We start from the raw sequence: 19,901 nt of genomic DNA, 5'->3' as shown, positions 1-19,901 counted from the left end.
CGCTACACATTTCTTATTGCAAAGTATCTCTAATATAAGCAGCTAAAGCCTTTAAAAGCTACTAAAGGACAATACATGAACTTTCGCTAAGATAGTTTTGACATTTTTTGACATGTTCTGGCAGGTACTAGCTGGGTAACTAGAGAATGTGAATTGCATTCAATCTACCAAATATATTTTATTGGTATATTCCTGCTTTGACACACTACATATTTATAATTTTATTAGTTATTGTTTATCACATTTATTGATCACACAACAAACAGATATCAAATGATCTTTGCAATAGTGTAACATTGACATTAACATTGACTTTAACATTAACATTGAAGACATTTTTTAACATTGAAGGAATTTTTTTAACATTGAATGAATTTTTTCACAAACTGAGACCACCTCAACTAAGGTGATGAAAGCGTAAGTCTTTAACTTGAACCCAATCGCCATAGTACTATATTGTTGAAAAAGAGCTTATCCAAACTCTTTATTTTCCACAATTACGACCATACTGAATTCAACACGCGTACGTGCATAACCACATGTAGCTATTGCACTTTTTAGAAACCTGTTGATAATGATTACAATATTAACAGATTCAATAATGTGAAAATTGATTACGTGTCACATCTCGTCTGGAATGTAATCACTAATTACTCTAATCCATCCCTACTTTGAACGGATCCAATCATGATGCTCAATAAGCAATGACTTCCAATTTAAAAATTTGATAGACAGCATACAAATTTGCCGTACCAATGTAAACTGAAGTGGAAATAGTGTTTAATATTAAAATGTATTAAATATACACTACACTAGGCTTGCATTCTCATCAACCTGAACATAAAACTACGCAAAAGAACTCCTACGCGAAACTTTCATTATAGCTTAATTCGTATAATAATATTGCTTGAGAACTTCAACTTGAATGTTCTTATCACTGTTACAAATTGTAACACTGGATTAAATCAAACCTTTTGAGTTGATACCTGTCTGATTGTAGAATATATTAATCATTATCAAATGCTTAAATCTAAACTTGACCTTTAAAACGCTCAAAGGATCTACAAACCCCATAATATGGTTTTCAGAACTTGTTTGTAAGCTTCACATGCTGATACGCGTAATCTTCTTAATTTGACATCCTATCGTGTATCAAAGCAAAGATATGATAACGGACAATATGTGAAAGACAAAAATGGAGCGAGATGTAATGAGAAACTTACCTTTGAAACAGGTGGGATTATAAATGAGCTGTTTAAGCATATTGGAGAAAATTAGTTTGACAGCTTGTGTGGGCTTGTTTACTGTAATACTTAAAGTGGGAAAACAAAAGTTTTCCAATTTTAGTCATTTAACTAAAACAACTGCAGTTTATTTATTAAAAATAGTACATTGATCTCATATGAAATGATTCAAGGAAGCCGATAGTCGTAACACGTTTCCATTGGTCTTACAGTGATATGATACGGTCCTTGAGTTAAGGACGTCAGGACTCGCATTAAAAAATTATTTCTGTATTTATATAAAGCCCGTCTGACTGACTTGATCAGTAAGTTTTCAGGTATAGCGCCAAACGCGGCGACTTTCGTACTCCTTTTATAAGCTCAAGAGCCACCTGGGTAATACCGGGATTTTTGAGTTCTCATTACTTTCGATATAATTTCTGATTGGTGAAGACATTGGTTTGGTTTTTTCACCACCTCCTTTACAATGGGCGCGGACTAACTGCAGTACCTCTGTGAAATATACGTAATACTCAATTATTAAATACGTTTTAAATGTCAAAATATTATGTCAACATTTAATATTAGGTTAGCATGTTTTGCAGTAAGTTTTCAAAAATGGTTTCTGAACATCAAATACCCTTTATATAACCCGACATTTAAACGTTTTCTGTGAAACGTATTGTGTTTGCTGGGAAGTCGAAACTCTATGTACTTGGATATTGATTATTACGATGACAACTGAACCGAGTTTCCTTTATTTTGACTGTGATATTACATGCATGTAATAGCGATGTATCTATTGCATAGCCTGCATGAAGTATTATGTAAACACGTTACTATGATTCTAATAGTCACAATATTATTTGACATGTCCAGGAAAAATCCAATTGGCAATTAGTCAAACGATGGCTGTCAATATCGGAATGTTTTGCGCCTTGAGATTTGCAGATCATGTAACTATATTATCCATAGGGAGAGAAACTATTTGGTACCACACTCTAACAGAAACCTCTAGCAGAGTGGGTGATCTCCTGAGGTTTGACATTGACATGAGTAACTTGTCTCCCCAAATTTGATATATATTTCTGAACGAAAATTTTTATAAAAATGTTTTGCTCTGATGGAAATGTTCTGCTTTAGGTTTTTTTTCTAGTTTTTTAAAAATTAATATATTTAAGTTACAGGGTATTCCAACATTTAAATCCATGCACACCGTCATGTTTGTGCGCAGATGATGCCTATCTGGGTACCTTTGCTGCGCTCCTGTCTCCTAAGTAGTATCGGTATTTATAAATATTACATATATAACCGTTAATTCCCCAAACAATATAAGACATTGACCTTTCTTATGATTTGCAAAGTTAGGGAGCAAAAGACATATGACTTATCACAAATGTTAAAAGCAGGATGATAAAGCGATGTCAAGATAAATTTTTGAATAATAATGAATTTAAACATTTTGGGTTTTTAATAAACTTCAATAAAGTTTGATTTGTTTCTCCATCTGATGTCTACATTGTGTATTAGAACTTACTATGGTGCAGCATGTTTGCAGACTGCTTAAGGGGGTACTACACCCCTGTGGTAAATTTGTGACTATTTTTGCATTTTTCTAAAAAAATAATAACACACTGGTAACAAAAGTATATTATTGGGGCAAGGGATCCAATTACTACACTGAAATTTCAGTAACTCAAGACAAGCGGTTCAGCATATATGATAGGAAATGAGGTACATCCTAGCGGTACCTTATTTCTTATCATAAATAACGAACCGCTTGTCTTGGGTCACTGAAATTCCAGTGTAGTAATTGATTCCTTGCCCCTATAATACACATAACTTTTGTTACCAGTGTGTTATTAGTTTTTGAGAAAAATACAAAAATAGACAGAAATTTATCGAGTGGTGTAGTACCCCCTTAAAGTAAATCAATTCAAAACTCCATCATGTCTATGACTAAGAATATGTAAACCGTACACGAAACTTACTAGCTGACAAGTACATGTAACATGACAAGGTACCAATCATATGAATTGTCTAGACGAATTGAAGAAAAACGAATCGTAACAATTTCAAGTATTATTAGGCTAGCTATATGTGAACTAATCAAGTAAAGTACTCCGTATAACACTTGGATTAATGGCATCGATGTTCAGTTTAATCTATCATAAATGGTGTTATGCCATTATCAAATTGAAATTCAGCATATCATGTCATTTAGATCAATAACTTTGATAGTATTAAATAAATAATTTACCGCTAAAAATGTCAAGTTGAAACACTTATTTTCTTCACTCATGTGGATGATTACTACAATAGCTGCTACTGAACAGGCATGTAGAACAATTACACACAATGAAACAGTGCGGCTATAGGTGACCCCGGCCATCCGGGTACTTATTTTACATGACGCTACAGTGTCTATACTCACGCTTTTCAACCCACAATAGACCGTGGAGCAGTGCGACTAGTTGAAGACTTGTAGCAGAGCTGATTCAGTCTGTTTACATTTTGTTTTGACCTCGAATCGAGCTAATTTCTGGGCCGATTTCGGTAAAATAAATGTTAAATACTTTTATATGAAGCTGAACCCATGAACATGCAGAGGAGAGTCTTTATTTTTGTTGTTGGCTGGAGGCCCCATATCGAGAAGTTATAGAAATGGTAGTATTTTGGCCGATTTGAAAAGGGACAAACTTCAGAAAACTACAAATTTGACTTCTGAATCGGATTGTGACGTCACCTCCGGGGTCACCTATAGGAACTAAAACAGTATGAAAGACAGAGATAAAAAGAGAAGTTCGCGTCCGAAATTCTGACAACTAGACAGAAAATGCCGTACTTTGCAGGTCGGCAACCAATCACGGCGCGCCTTTGCCCTGCCGTCAGACGCGATTTAGTCTTTTGTATCTGTGGCTTTCATTAAAGTAGGCTATGCACCATCAGAAACATACGACTACATCTTGATTGGACAAAAAGGGTCTCTTTACCCTTTCAGCTCAACATTTATTTGAGTCGGTAGGTCGAACTTCTTCGATTTTTAAGATCTTAAAGTATTCAGTGGTATCTACAGTTTGCCATGGACCATTTGGTCAATGAGAAACACTTAAAGTTATTAATTCTGGCTCATTTGCAGGTTTTAGTCAGTAACACCGAGGCAACTTAAATATAATGAATGTGAACTGTATGACTAAAATTCATTCCATGGAGAGAAGAGAAGAAGATCTGTGAAGCTATTTATGTTGATGAAATGGTCAAAGAACTTGGCATCAAAAAACGAGAATATATCAAAACTGGCATTAGCTGATGTAGCTGAAAACAAGTTTTTTATCGGACATACACACATTTTGTTAGTGCATATCGCCATATCCCAAGAGTATTTTATATCTCACCATAGTTGCATCGTATTGAGTTATACTTTGGTTCACCTTGAGTTTGGTAGTGACGTAGGTGCGTCTTTTGCTCGCCGCAGTATCGAATCGCGCGCGTAAAGTTAAACGCGCTGAGTATCCACGCACGCGTACAGGGGCGGCTTGTCGGCACGCTTGCGGCGCAACCGCAAAAAAGCATTGACGTCACTACCGAACTTGAGTTGAACCAAACTATAGCGTCTTGTGTTCCGGGCACGCCGCCGAGTTGATCGGCGAGGTTAAGGGCTGGGGTATGAACGTTTGGACAGTATTTATTGTGGGACATTAGAGCACATCAGACATATCGAATTGCATTCTGAATACGAAGAATTGCCTTCTGATATCAAATTATTTTGATTTTGTGAAATTCGCAATGTAATACACATTTTATGGCAAATCATTAAAAATTGATATTTTTGATATTTAACAGTACTTGAAGAAAACTTTATACATCTGATGATTTATACTTAAAGTGTATGTAGGTGGGATGAAAAGCCGACGATCAATTGAAAATGTTGACCTTTCGTATTGAAGGTATGGATTTTTTTCCAAAACACCCAAAAAAAATACGTCTTTTGGGAAAAAATCCATATCTTCAATATGAAAGGTCAAAATTTTCAATTGATCGTCGGCTTTTTCCTCCCAGCTACATACACTTTAAGAATATTATCATTAGATTTATAAAATTTATATAATTTTAATTATTTGTCATAAAATATGATATGTATTATATCGTGAATTTCAAAAATGAAAATTATTTGATATCAGAAAGACATGCTTCGTATTCAGAATGCAATTCGATACGTCTGAGGTGCTCTCATGTCCCACAAAAATACTGTCGAAACGCCATAAACGCTCATTCTAGATCCCTTAAGCACCGGGTCCAAAAGAGGTTGGTTATAGGCTAGGAGGATAGCTTAATCCATACATGTAGATAGTGATTGAGACGAAAGCATAAAGGGTTGGAGGCTTAGATTAAGCCACCTCTATAATGTACATTGATTTCATCTGGAAATGAGAAGGTATTCAATCAATACTAACAGGAAGTAAGTGTCAACTAGCAGCAATTCATATTAAGTGGATTTGTGCATCTGGGAGATGAAAAGAGCAACCGGCCCACAAAGCAAGTGATTCAACCGGAATTGTTAGGAAGAAATAATTAATCAATAGAATACTACAGTATAAGGACAAGGTTTATTTTTGATTATAAAATCATCCCAGCAAACACAAAAATATTATACCAGAGTTGTAACCAGATGCTTATATATATTATGTAAGCATTCTGGTCTCCCAACTAAAACTGCCGCATAGTCAATTTACAAATTATTTTAAACTGATCATATACGGCAGTTTAGTAACGGAATAAAAGTACATAAATATGCATTTCATTCCGTTATAGACAGCCTGTAACCCATTTCATATTTTATTTAGTTTTGCCCCTTAATTTCCCTGTCCTCTATCGGAGCATAGACTCTGAATATGATCGGAGGCTACTTTATATATGATTGTTATGGTATTTGATCACAAGAAGTTTATTGGTAGCCCTGCGGGTTAACCTTCAACAATATTGTTATTGAGCGATATAGTTTTCATTCCACATACCTCATAGAGGAATAGTTAGAGGAAAATTACTATTTTTTTTATATTTTATGATGTCAAAAATATCTTCAAATTTAATTAATAACAACAGAGAGCGATACTCTTTATGTATCTTAAACTGCCGTATATGATCAGTTTAAGATCATTTTGTAAACTGACTATATACGGCAATTTTAGGGAGACCTTGTTCATGTAAGCAATGATCACTAAAGAATTACGTGGAAATGAATTAGGCACCAAACGGAAAAACATATAAAATTCCCTTAATTGTTGCCCTTTGAGATTTTTAAATCATCTGCGCATATACGATGTACATTGGTATTATATTGAAGCAAGAAATTTTAAACCCATACTCCCCTTATCAAATATATGACCTTAATCTCCAACCCCATGATAGTCACACTCCTTGTGTGGAAGATTAATGTCATGGCATCCATATGGGTTGTATTGATTTGGAACAGCTTGTTATTAATGTATAACTCCTTAGAGAAAGCAATGATGGCAATGTTGGCTAATTATTAAAGCATATAGCCTTGATGAAACGTATGGATGATTGGGCAGTAATAACTTCTGAGATTGTTAGACAAGATGACAACACGAAAAGGCATAATTACTCAAAAATAGAGTAGCAAGAAATAATCTGCTTGGCATGCATATTTTCGTTACTTAAAGTTGTGTCAAAATTACTTAGCCTTTTAGTTTTATCCTTTATAATGAATGCTTCAATGTGTTTAATCGAGTTATCATATGGCTGGCGCTTCATTTGTATTTAGTATTGAATATAATCACGCTGTAGTCTCCGTTCAACTTACTTAACGTAATCTACACATCCGCTAACACTGATAGATCAGTTATTGTTGTTCTCATTAACCCAGTAAATTTAACCGAGACGTTGTGAACACAAACGTGTTAAATTGGTGTTACCATACCAAAGGGCACACGCTTTTGCTTGTCATATGAAGATCTCATGAGCACCACAATGCACAATTTAATACGTATCGTTTTAATGGTAAGATGTATAATAGAAAACAGAACATGGAAAGATGGACCACGACCCCTTTAAATATTATTTTTATAAAGTCTTTGAGATTGAAAGCCAATCGTTTCTTTTTAGAGAGCATGAAATATCCATGTAATTTGCTATGGGAAAACGATCTAGGTCAGAGTAAGCATGGTAAGTAACAAACGATAAAACACCAATTCCTTTCATCAATAATACACACGTTGTAAGTATGGCGGTGTCTGCATTTAAGTGTGTTTTCTAAAGAAAAATAACTATCCCGATAAGCAAACATAGACTGGTAAATTATGCTTCCACAACTAAACCTCTCATGAGAAGGTCAATATCTGGAAAGCTGGACTACAATATCACCTGATATAAAAGACGTCTTATGATCAGTATTGGCTGTTAAACAAACTGGTAAACGTATCAGTTCAAGAGTATAGGGACAAATTCCTTCGGGAATGAAAAATTGCTTAAAATTAGAGGGACCTGTACTGATACATCTTCTGCCCTTTCAACCTTTACTTATTGATCATTGACTTCGTAGACGTTCATGAAACTCGACACGCCTTTTGACCGATTTGTCATGCTTATATCAAGCAGAAAACTGATTCCAAAAAGTGTTTACATGAAACCATTCGGTTCGCAATACAAAAAGCGCTTTTACAAGCTCCTGCAGGCTTATGAAGGGATAAAATCACATCTGTTCCCGTAACCTAAATGTATCGAGTCAATTGTGGATACTTAATGGTGTTAAGACAACAGAAATCCTTCTGCGCTATCCAGGGGGTGCTGGTAGCATTAACGCAATGTTTCTAGCTCGATGGCAAGATTTATTTAACGCTTTACTTTACGCGTTGAGAATTCTATCAAACATAGTGAACCTTCATTCCCTTTTTTATTTGATTTGTTTGGGTTCGGCAATCCTGGATAACACAAGAAAGCCGCATGTGAAGCGTATTTCCATTAGGGTACATTTGAACACCGGGAAAGGTTTGGGCAGTCAGAGGTTAACACCCTTCTTTTCTTGAAACTGACTGTGCGCTAATTTACGTAAATTTGATAAAGATAATCAGACTTCCATGCAATAATTAGCATTGAAACCAAGTTGTATTTACGCATTTTAAAAACGCTTTGGTCGGACGGCGAAGGCCGCTGTAATTTTGAATAGAGAAGTTCCCTCCAAATAATGATCAATCTATGTAACGTGACCGTGACGTCATTTATGATAACCCAGCCTGGCAAAATATTTACTCTCCTTAAAGATTGTTCCCTTTGTGTCTGATCACTAGACCGTTGTTTCACGTAGAATCAAAGCTACAATGCCTTAATCTTTTCTTCTCATGTAGAATGTGGTACATGGTTGCACGGTGTCAAATTTAACATTCAGAATATCAGGTCTCTTCTAATTGCTAATTTAAAAACTCTGGCTCTTATTTCGAGCACAATAACGTTTACTGTTGATTTATAATCTCTCACCAATGTCTCGTTTTTCATTATTCGTCGCCTTTTTAAATCTTTTCTTCTTGTTTCTATGATCATATTGAACTTGTAATGTCTTAATCATTCTATCTTTCCTTGCAGTTCCAGGCGTTGTTCCCCAAGCAAATTGTTTCTTTCCTCAGTCTTCGGTCATATAAAAAAGTATCACAAAAATTTCCTGGACTAACAGTTGTGATTCCTACATATGTATTTGGCCTTAACTCAAGAACCGCAAAACATATAGACATACAAATGTACATTTCATATAAGATTAATGTATTAATATTAGGAAGTCAACCGCAATGATATGTCTAAAAGTGGAAACATATGGTTCGTGCCATCCTACTTGCTTTAAGTAAGTGTATTGCAAAGAACATTGAAATGTTATTCTATTCCATTTTCTATTCAATGTGTACTGATACATCTTATACCCTTTCAACCCTTACTTATTGATCATTGACTTCGCAGTCGTTCATGAAACTCTACACGCCTTTTGACCGATTTATCATGCTTATAACAAGCAGAAAACTGATTCCAAAACCTGTTAGAAAAAGTGTTTACATGAAACCATTCTGTTCGCGGTACAAAAAGCTCTTGTACACGCTCCTGCAGGCTTATGAAGGGATAGAATCACATCTGTTCCCGTAACCTAAATGTATCGAGTCAATTGTGGATACTTAATGGTGTTAAGACAACAGAAATCCTTCTGCGCTATCCAGGGGTGCTGGCAGCATTAACGCAATGTTTCAAGCTCGGTGCCAAGATTTATTTAACACTTTACTTTACGTGTTGACAATTCTATCAAACATAGTGAACCTTCATTCCCTTTTTTTATTTGTTTTGTTCTGGTTTCTCAATCCTAGATAACACAAGAAACCCGCATGTGAAGCGTATTTCCATTAGGGTACATTTGAACATTCGGTTGGGTGAGTCAGAGGTTAACACTCTTCTCTTCTTGAAACTGACTGTGCGCTCATTTACGTGAAGGAACCCTTTCATGGTTCATTACTTACACAACTCTTAATGCACCTTGTAGCTGGATGGATCCAGGATCCGGTAATCTACCGAGTGTTCACATGGCATTGAGCCGATCGACCTCACGAACGATCGGCAGATTGATACACAAATTGACCTTTTCAGTAAATCCCATCAGGTTAATTACCACTAATTATGTATTACATGGGTTTCAATGGGAAAATGGCTAATTTCGGGTGGAATTTTCTCATATTCAGAACTCTCACAGTTAAATGCCACTAATATCAGGTGAAACTATATGATTTAGATGCCAAATGATCAAAAACTCAACATAGCTTGACCTGAGACTTTTCTTGGTTTAACGCACTGAACCGTAAACACCTCAAATTGGCGGTGCGCCATCGAAGCTGAAAGTTACAATATGGTAGGGCGGATATTTACTAAAAACCGAAGCCTTGCGTATGAATTTTGGTACTATTACAACAAAAATGTCATATAATGAGAGCAAAATATACCATTTTGAAGCATCAAACCCTAAAAAGTACTTTTTTGGCTATATAACTTGATCAATTTTAGCGATTTTAATGCAGTCTTTTCAGATGCCATGCAAACAAATAGTTACTCATCGTATTTCCATGTATCGCCCAGACCTATTAGTGGTATGTAACCATAATCATTTGCGAGTACACCTGAGATGTCGTTATTTGACGTCACGCTGATTTACAATGCGCAGTAACGATGTTCGATAAACGATACTGCGCATCGGCGCAGATAAGTCAAATGACGACATCTCAGGTGTACTCGCAAAGGTTTTTGGGATTTACGGAAAAGGTAAATTAATTAGCGATCTACGCGCTGGAATGAAATACGGATTTTTTTTTCATTTTTATCTTTAGTAAGGAGACATAATAGTACCAAATGATTATTCCAACCGAGAACAATGACATGCCACCGTTGTAACAGATATTGTGTACGCTTAAACTTCTTCAGAAAGGGTGCCGATGAATGCAAATAATTTGTATCTAATCTTCACATATTAAAGTGATAATAGACTAATTTGGTACTTGAGCCAAAACATGTGTTCGTTTGTTAAGCTACTGCTTTGTGAACATCGACAATTTCCTAATTATGCAAGGCCAGATTCATATATAGTTGCGTTTTTGGAAAATGTCGGTACTTATGTTGTTATAACAATGAAAGCACGTCACAATATTTTAGCCGTAGGTATATAAATGCACGGACTGATAAGCAATTTAATATAACCAATGTCTTTAAAATCATAATGATTATACATGAGACCCACTCCATGAAACAATAGAAACCCGTAACTTTTACATTTTGTGTCAATACTAAATAGAACAGCATATGTGACCGTCCACGGCGAATGAGCCGTAAATTCCTCCCCGGTCAATTTTGTTTTATTTCGTGTTTAAAAATAAACATCATAAACTTAAAAATGGTATATCATTTGACTTCAAACGATATCCAGAAGCGGAGTTATGGTTAGTTAAACTTTGCTCCTTCAACAAAATTATAGGTTTTTTCGTTTCTATGTATGTCTCTTTTTCCACATTGCTGGCAATAAATAGCAAACAGTCATAATTGGCGGTCATTTCAAATCATCCCCAAGTCAACGAGGTTCAAAAAGGTTCTCTCATTGTTAATTGTTGGTTATGCATACCTATACAAATAACCCACCACTTGAAAAGCAAACAAAGACCAGAGCTATTAAAAGTTCTATAGCCATAGGTAGTAGCTTATTATCCACTTCAATAATAGGATTATTGATTGGTGTTGTGACTATCCAAATAAGACAGATGTCGCGCCAGCTTAAGTGACCGATGAATACGACCTTCGTACACATTTTACACCATAACTCAGAATACATTTTTAGGGAATTTACGGCTCGTTTGTGCTGCCGGGTCACATATAGCTACAGAGGATACCAACCCTACTTTAGCAATGCGGTAACTAAATACACGTAAGAAAAAAAAATGTGTAACAAATTAGTTATGAAACAGGTTAAAGAAATACTGCAAAGTTACACTGTTGTTCAAATAATCAAAATGGTGCTTCAAAAGCAATTAACTTCGGAGATGAAGTTCTTTTCAAAATTGCTTTTTAAAGCCTTGTGACGCAATGTGTTCTCACCCGTAATATACATGTATACGGTTAATGGAAATGTCACTTTAATTATTGGTGTCAAGACTAACAAAGTCAAGTAAACATCGCCAATTATCATGATAATTGAATAGATTTGGGAGCAAGGTGTTTTGATAGCGCCGGAACTAATTGTTTGGATTTAGTTGCATACTTAGCCTATATTATTGTCGACTTAACGATCTCTTACACAAAGGTATACGTGGGAGGATGAAAATTGAACAATTTTTACAAAGTCACTTTATATCAGATCTTCTGCACGAAGAGGCATTATTGCGTGGGAAAAGATACGGTTTGGTTTGGCACTGATGTTCAGTCAGAACATTTTTTTGTTTCACATTAGTTTACAGCCACGCTTTCGTCGCAAGCATGGCAAACCGCCATTGTACGCGTTTGTATACGTTCTGCGCGATTCCATACTGCGAGCGGCGAACACCTACGCCACTACCAAATTCGAGGTGAAAAAATGTTTAGTAGATATGAAAAGTTATTCGTGCGGGGTGGGGTGCTATAAACATAATTGTTGTGTCAAATAATTTACATTGAGCCAGAGGTTAATGCCAGTTAGGTATTAAAAGTGCTATTTTTATCGGTTTTTTATTTGCTTTGTCAGCAACCTAGGTGGGATATGCCAGTTGAAATCCATACACCTCTATGAAAGACACGCCTTTAATCTTCCACGCAGGAATGTGAATTTCAAACAAGGTTATCTGAATGGGTGACTCCATTTTGAAATCTATACCCCCTGTGTCAGCAATTCAGATCACCAGCGTTCAACAAGTTATAATACATTTTTTATACAAGATCGCATTGACGTTGAAAAACACGTTGATATTTTTCAAGACAGGATAACTAGTTATTGAAATATTTTAATACATTTGTTTCATTTGTCATTGTTGAACGAATTGTACAATACTTAAACATGATGAAGTAGCATACTACAGACTTGACATTTAATATGGAATATTTTTTCGCAAAATTCCAAGACTTGTCTGGACGGAGTCTGCGTAAAACACACGGGCTAAATATTAATTGGGATGTGTCGGGAGATGGTGTCAAATAGTTGTTGGATGGAAAACGTGCTTTCCATAAGTTTACATTATGGTGCTCTTAATGTAGCAAATTTGCCTAAAATGGCGGATTTAGGAGGCTGAATTTGAGCTTTTGGGGACACAATTTCGGACTTTATGCAACATCGTGCTGTTATTATCAAATTTATAGGGGTTTGAGGTTATATTTCTTAAACTTTGGCAGCAATTGGCATTCATCACAGCTGAAATACGCTTGTAATATACCAATTTTTTGAACACGGGAGGAGCTTAAAAATAGGGCTCTTAAGAGTGGTACATACTCAGAAAGTTTGAATGGGCCCCTGGGGTCAAATGTTATAAACTTGCGGTACAAAAACAACTACAAGGATTCCTGGTTGTCCAATGAACTCACGCTGTTCCTTTGTGTACATTAAGTTTAAAACATTTGGCCCCAGGGAACCATTCAAACTCTCTGAGTGCGAACCACTTTTAAGAGCCAAATTTTGTAAAGCTCCTCCCACTTTCAATACTGGTAGATTACAAGTGCATTTCAGTTCTGACGAACACTTATTGGTATTTACGTTCAGTAAAATCGCCTCAAACCTCAATAAATTTGATAATATCAGAATAATGTTGCTCAAATTCAGAAATTTTACCCCCACAAAAATCAAATCCAGTCTCCCTAAATCCGCCATTTTAGGCTAATTCACTACATTATCAGCGCCATAATGTAAACTAATGGAAAGCACATTTTCTGTCAAACAATACTTTACATCATTTCCCGACACGCCCCAATTAATATTTAGCCCGTGGAGTTTATGCAGATCCCTTCCAGACCAGTCTTGGAAGTTTGCGAAAAAATATTCCATATTAAATGTCAAGTCTGTATTGTCTGGGTTATTATTACATACACAAGTGTTCGATGTTCAATTAAAACAATATCGTATATAAAACATCTCACTAATTTATAATTCAAGGTTCAGTGTCCTATTTTAAACAACAAAAACTGGTACCCGACATTCTGCAAATTTTGAGATAATTTTAAGAAGTTACAGATATTATAAAAATCGTGTGGTGAAATTCTTTTCGTTCTTGATCAGTTAACAATACAATTTTCAATGAGACAATTGCAGTTAGTTCAGCAATATAGTACTTAAGAAAGCACCCCTTGTCTGAACATGCTAAATGGTGTCAGCTTTGATATAAACGAGGTAAAATTAAAAAAAAAGGGTACCGATGTGTAGTGTGGGCACTTTAACGCTAAGTCTCTATAAAAATAATATCCATGAAAAAGTTCGTATGATTAAATAGCTGTAAAGATGTACAGCGAACTTGCAAAGATTTCTTTATGTTTCATCATATACTAATTTACTGCAGTTATAAGCTGACCAGAAATTCAGGGCTAACATTGCGATGTTTCGCATTGCAGATAGGTTGTTCCCTTTGAAAGCTTTCATTCAAACTGAAACAATATCAAAATTTGAAACAATGGTGCTTGTTTAAAAACCGCCACATTTCATGTTGATTTCTAAAAACGTATAGCAATGATTGTGTAGAACTATAATAAAACTGACATAAAGTTTTTTATCGCTTTGCAAGCATTTAAAGAATACCAACTGCTTATTGTACTGGCCTTCAAAAATGAAGAGGCGTATTTCAGTTTGTTCGTTTTGGTTGTTTAACGACTCTAATGTAGGAAAAGTGCAAAAGAAGTGTTCACAAAGCAATATTCAACGCACAGAAAATACTAATTTAATAATTTGATATTTTGTCACGTCGTTTATTTCCGTGAATAGTCAGTCTCATGTGTCGGTCACTATTACGTTATTTATAGACATTAATTATATTTATCAACATCGATTTTAAAAGCAGTCCGTTCATTTTTATACCTACGGCCAACATGTTGTGCTGTACCTTCATTGCTCATAACAACATGCCCAATAGCTTTTAAAAAGGTTAAAATGTTATTTCAATTGTGTTCGTCAGTAAAGGGTAACGAACGGACGAACATAAAATGGTGCATTGACTTCACTGCTAATTTTGTGATTGACCATGTTAACAAATATTATGAATGATATTGAATATTCAAAAATGTATACGTTTAATTGAATATAATTCAACTTGTAAGATAAATTGCAAGTTGCTTTTTATTTAAACTCAAACGAATACAGCTATTTGTAATTCAAGAATTCTTAGCATTGTAATTAAAGAATTAAAATTCTGAAAGCAAAATGAATATCCTTTTAATGGCACAATTCTACCAATCACATCAAAAGAATAACTACCCCCTAATGATGGCCATAATTCCAGAACGGTTTATCGTATGCCAATTTTGGAAAATGCATTGGGAGCAATATTTATTTCGGCAGAGTATGACTTCTCATTTGAAAGTTGCAGCAAATCCTATTGACTTGTGGTCAATATCCATTTAAAAGAAGTCTGGTCGGCTCTCAGTGTATTACTCTTTTTTGTTCCATATATTGTGAGGGGATCAAAATGTGTTTCGGTCACTAAAGATGATCCAGGCCAAGAAGTGGTTGTGCTATTTTTGATGGCATGATTAAAAAACAATGAGATCTGTATTATTCTGGCATCGGTAGTAACATGGAAAGGCCATTTAAGTGGGAAATTTTAGCTGGTTTGCGTACTTAGCGGGATTTTCGTTAGTAAAATACTTAAGACTTGCTTGCTTACTTGCTTATGTCGACTCTTGTAGTCGGACTCCCATAATGGCTCTCCAAACTGCTCTGTCTAGCATACAATTTTTGATGTCTGGGCCTGTTAATCCCGTATCATCTGCCAACATTTTTCATATAATCCTTCTTGGGTGGACTTCTTGTTTGATCTGCTTTGCCACATAAGAACAATTGAAGCTGCTTCCTCTTCGCTTCTTGCACAGTGCCCTGCAAACTTTAACCTTCTAATCCTAAGCCTCTCAGAGATTGGTAACAGATTCCCATACAGTTCTTTGTTGGTGGTGTGCCATGAGATATATCTAGTGCCTTCCGCAAGAGACGGGTATAGCAGCCATCCACAGCTTTTCTCATTTTGGTTGTTATTGTCCATGTTTCAGCGCCATATGTTAGTACCGATTCTAGAGTGGTGGTAAATAACCCGATCTTTAGAGCTCTTGACAGATTACTTTTCTTAAGACACAGTAAAATAATAAGTGACCTTCATATCGTCGCTGTTGTGTCAAACCTCCAAAAACACATTTTTTTTCGGGAAGATGAAAAAAATTGAATTCAAAGAATGATTTTCCAAAAACGAGGTTTTGACAGAAGCTACCCAGAAAACACACAACTTTTTACAGAAAAGGTTTAAAAGTCGGGTTATAAAGGATATAAACACTTTACATAACATACGTAAAACTTTTTTTAAACGTGATGCAAAACACTCTAACAGAATGTTATTTAACTGTTGAAGAAATATTTTACAATAACGTTTTAAAAACGTATTCATGATCTTTATATAACCCGACATTTAAATGTTATTAAAACATTTTGAATGAGCGTTCTAAGAACATTGCTTGGTATGAATTGATACTAAAGATACATTGCACTATTTGTCTGACCCTTACGGTATACATATTTCCATCAGTTGCATACGTCGTACCTTCCATTCCATTCCTATAATTTACTGCGCCAAAAGTATCCTTACACTTGGAAAAAATGAATGGGAGTAATAACCCAGCAAACACAAAAACGTTTTAAAAACGTTTTAAATAAGTTATATTTTGGCTTTTGGTTTTGGTAAAAACGTTTTAATCACATTAAAATGTCGGGTTATATAAAGGTCATGATAACGTTTTAAAACGTTTTGTATGAAAACACACTACAACAATATTTTTAAATGTTTTCAAAAAGTGTTATTGTAAACTATTTTGGCAAACATTTTTGCCAAATATTGTGTCAATACTTAAATAACATTATGTTAAAATATTTGAACTCAGCAAACACAGAAATGTTCTTAAAATGTTTTTTTCAAAACCTTTTAATAACACTTCGGGTTATATAAAGGTCATGAAAACGTTTTTAAAACGTTATTGAAAATATTTTGGACAAACATTTTTCGCAAAATATTTTTCAACCCCAAAATAATATTCTATTTAGAATGTTTTATATCAAGTTTTCAAGAATGTTTTTGGAATGTTATTAAAACGTTTTTATACCCTTTATATAACCCGACTTTTAAACGTTTTCGGTAAAACATTTTTGTTTGCTGAGCAGTAGATTATCAACAAATGTTTCTTAAGGTTATGAAAACGTTTTATACTCTTAATATACCCTTTATATAACCCGACATTTAAACGTTTTCTGACAACCTTTTATAACCTTTTGCGAATGATGTCGAAAACGTTTTATGTTTGCTGGGAAGCGCTACAAAGAGACAACACGGGGTTTTCAATGAAGCTTTTATATTTAAAGTAGTTTTTATTTCAGTTTTTACTTCTCTGTAGTTTTCATAACTTTAATTCTATTAGTCAGTTCTTTTATTTTATTTTGTTCCTTTTATTTTAAATTAAAAGCACGCATAAATTAGCCGGTCATCACTCTCAAACCAGTTGTCTAGTCCAGGGATTTTTGTATAGGCCAGTTTGTCAATATTAAAACTGGACCCTCGTCTAATCAAATGCTTGTAACTTTGCTTCTAGAGGTCACATTGGATTAGATAGTGAATCTATTAACAAATAAATTTACACAAATATGGTTTAGTTTTAAAATTAGGACTTTGTTTCCAAGTGTAAGGATACTTTTTTGGCGCAGTATAGTTAAACGTACATTGACATTGTGTATTGCATTTTGCTTAGATTTTTTGGTAAATTAAATTCAAGTAATTTCAAATTAAAATCCTGGCAGAAAATCATTTCAGGCTTGCATGGCCGATAGCTACTACACAGGCGGCGAGTGGCATGATAGAGCCGGCAACTTGTGAAACCGCCCGGCCGTATGGCATTTTCCATATACTCGGTTAGTTTTGTGGGGTTCATTATCGAACCCCAACGGTTTTAGCTTGTATTTATATTATTTATTAACATAAGCCTGCTTGTTTGTGATATTTCAAGCGTTTTAAAATTTCAAAATAATCCCATTCCCACGGTTGACGATGAACATGTACTGAATTTAGAGAATGCAATGCGACCACCACCTGCTACTACATGTACATTATAACATTTTATCGCTCTCTGACGAAGGATTGCTTCGCATACACAAAGTTTTCAATTACTTTTAATTTTCATTTAAAATTACATTCAGCGTAATTTCAAATTAAAATCCTGCAAGAAAATCATTTCAGGCTTGCATGGCCGATAGCTACTACATGACATTATAACATTATATCGCTCTCCGACGAAGGATTGCTTCGCATACACAAAGTTTTCAATTACTTTTAATTTTCATTTAAAATTACATTCACCATAATTTCAAATTAAAATCCTGCAAGAAAATCATTTCAGGCTTGCATGGCCGATAGCTACTACATGACATTATAACATTATATCGCTCTCCGACGAAGGATTGCTTCGCATACACAAAGTTTTCAATTACTTTAAATTTTCATTCAAAATTGATTAAGATTACATTCGGACATTGGCATCAGAACACAATGTACCCACTGAATAATACAGTTTATATACCAATATTCAATCAAGTTGAGTTGTAGTTGCTTACTTATTAGAGAATAAATGTAAGATTTATATCCCTTGTTGAACATATTATCGTATTATCGTCTCATATCTGATATACAGCGTCATCGTGTGTCTCGTGTGATAAAACAGTAAAAACAATAAAAGCAATTTTACTTGTTGTGTAATCGACGCATTCTTTTGATTTCACGAAGGAACTCTTGATAAACTTTATGCTATCATTGATTTATATGTACAGCCCTCTTCCCTAGTAAAAGGGGCACAATTGTGATTTTACCCTTTCGTTGTTAATTAAATCTCGAGATTAAAACGTAAATTGAACAGAACAAACGGCATTCGAGAGCTAAGACTGCACCTCTGACGTTGATGTAAGCATCATGTCACAACAGTATTTTCTAATTGCCAAAGAGGACGTTTTTACTTGCACAATGTTTTTTGAGACAGGCTATATATACGGCAATTTAGAAATTGGCAGACCAGGTTGATGTAAGCAATGATCACTAAAGAATCACGTGGAAATGAATTGGCACCAAACAAAAAGAACATAAAATTCCCTTAATTGTTGCTTTTTGAAATTTTTAATTCATCTGCACATGCATTATACAATTTACATTGGTACTATTTTAACGTAAGAAATCTCTCGTTGGCCTTTAATGTGAAACCCATGCTCCCCGTATCAAAGCCTCATACCCCTAACTCCATTTGATATTCACACTCCTTTTGTGGAAGATTAATGTCATGGCATCATACGGGTTGTAATGAGTTCAAATGGAATAGCTCATTTTTAATGTATTACCCCACAGAGAAAGCATTAATGACAATGTTGGTTAAATATTAAAGCATAATAGCTTTGATGAAACGTATGGATGCTTGGTCAGTAACCATAACTTCTGAGATTGTTAGACAAGATGACAACATGAAAAGGCATATTACTCAAAAAGAAAAAGAAAGAAAGAAATAAACTGGTTGGCATGCGTATTACCGTTGCTTTATGCTGTGTCAAACTTACTTAGCCTTTCAGTTTTTTATTTTACAATAAATGCCTCAAGGTGTAAAAATCGCGATATCATATGGCTGGTGCTTCAATTTGTATTTTGTATTTAATTTATCGTGTTGTAGAGTCCTCTAAACTTACTTAACGTATAATCTTGACCACGCATGCGCTAACATTGATGGATCACATTAACCAGTAAATTTAACCGAGATGTTGTAAACACAAACGCGGTGAATTGGTGTTATCATACCAAAGGGCACACGTTTTTGCTTGTCATATGAAGATCTCATGAGCAACACAACGCATAATTTGATACGTATCATTTTAATGGTAATGTGTATGATAGAAAACAGAACATGGAAAGATGAACCACGACC

Source organism: Amphiura filiformis, chromosome 13 (genome assembly GCF_039555335.1).
Source record: "Amphiura filiformis chromosome 13, Afil_fr2py, whole genome shotgun sequence".
NCBI classification, from domain to species: domain Eukaryota; kingdom Metazoa; phylum Echinodermata; class Ophiuroidea; order Amphilepidida; family Amphiuridae; genus Amphiura; species Amphiura filiformis.
Note: the sequence above shows the minus strand (reverse complement) of the source record.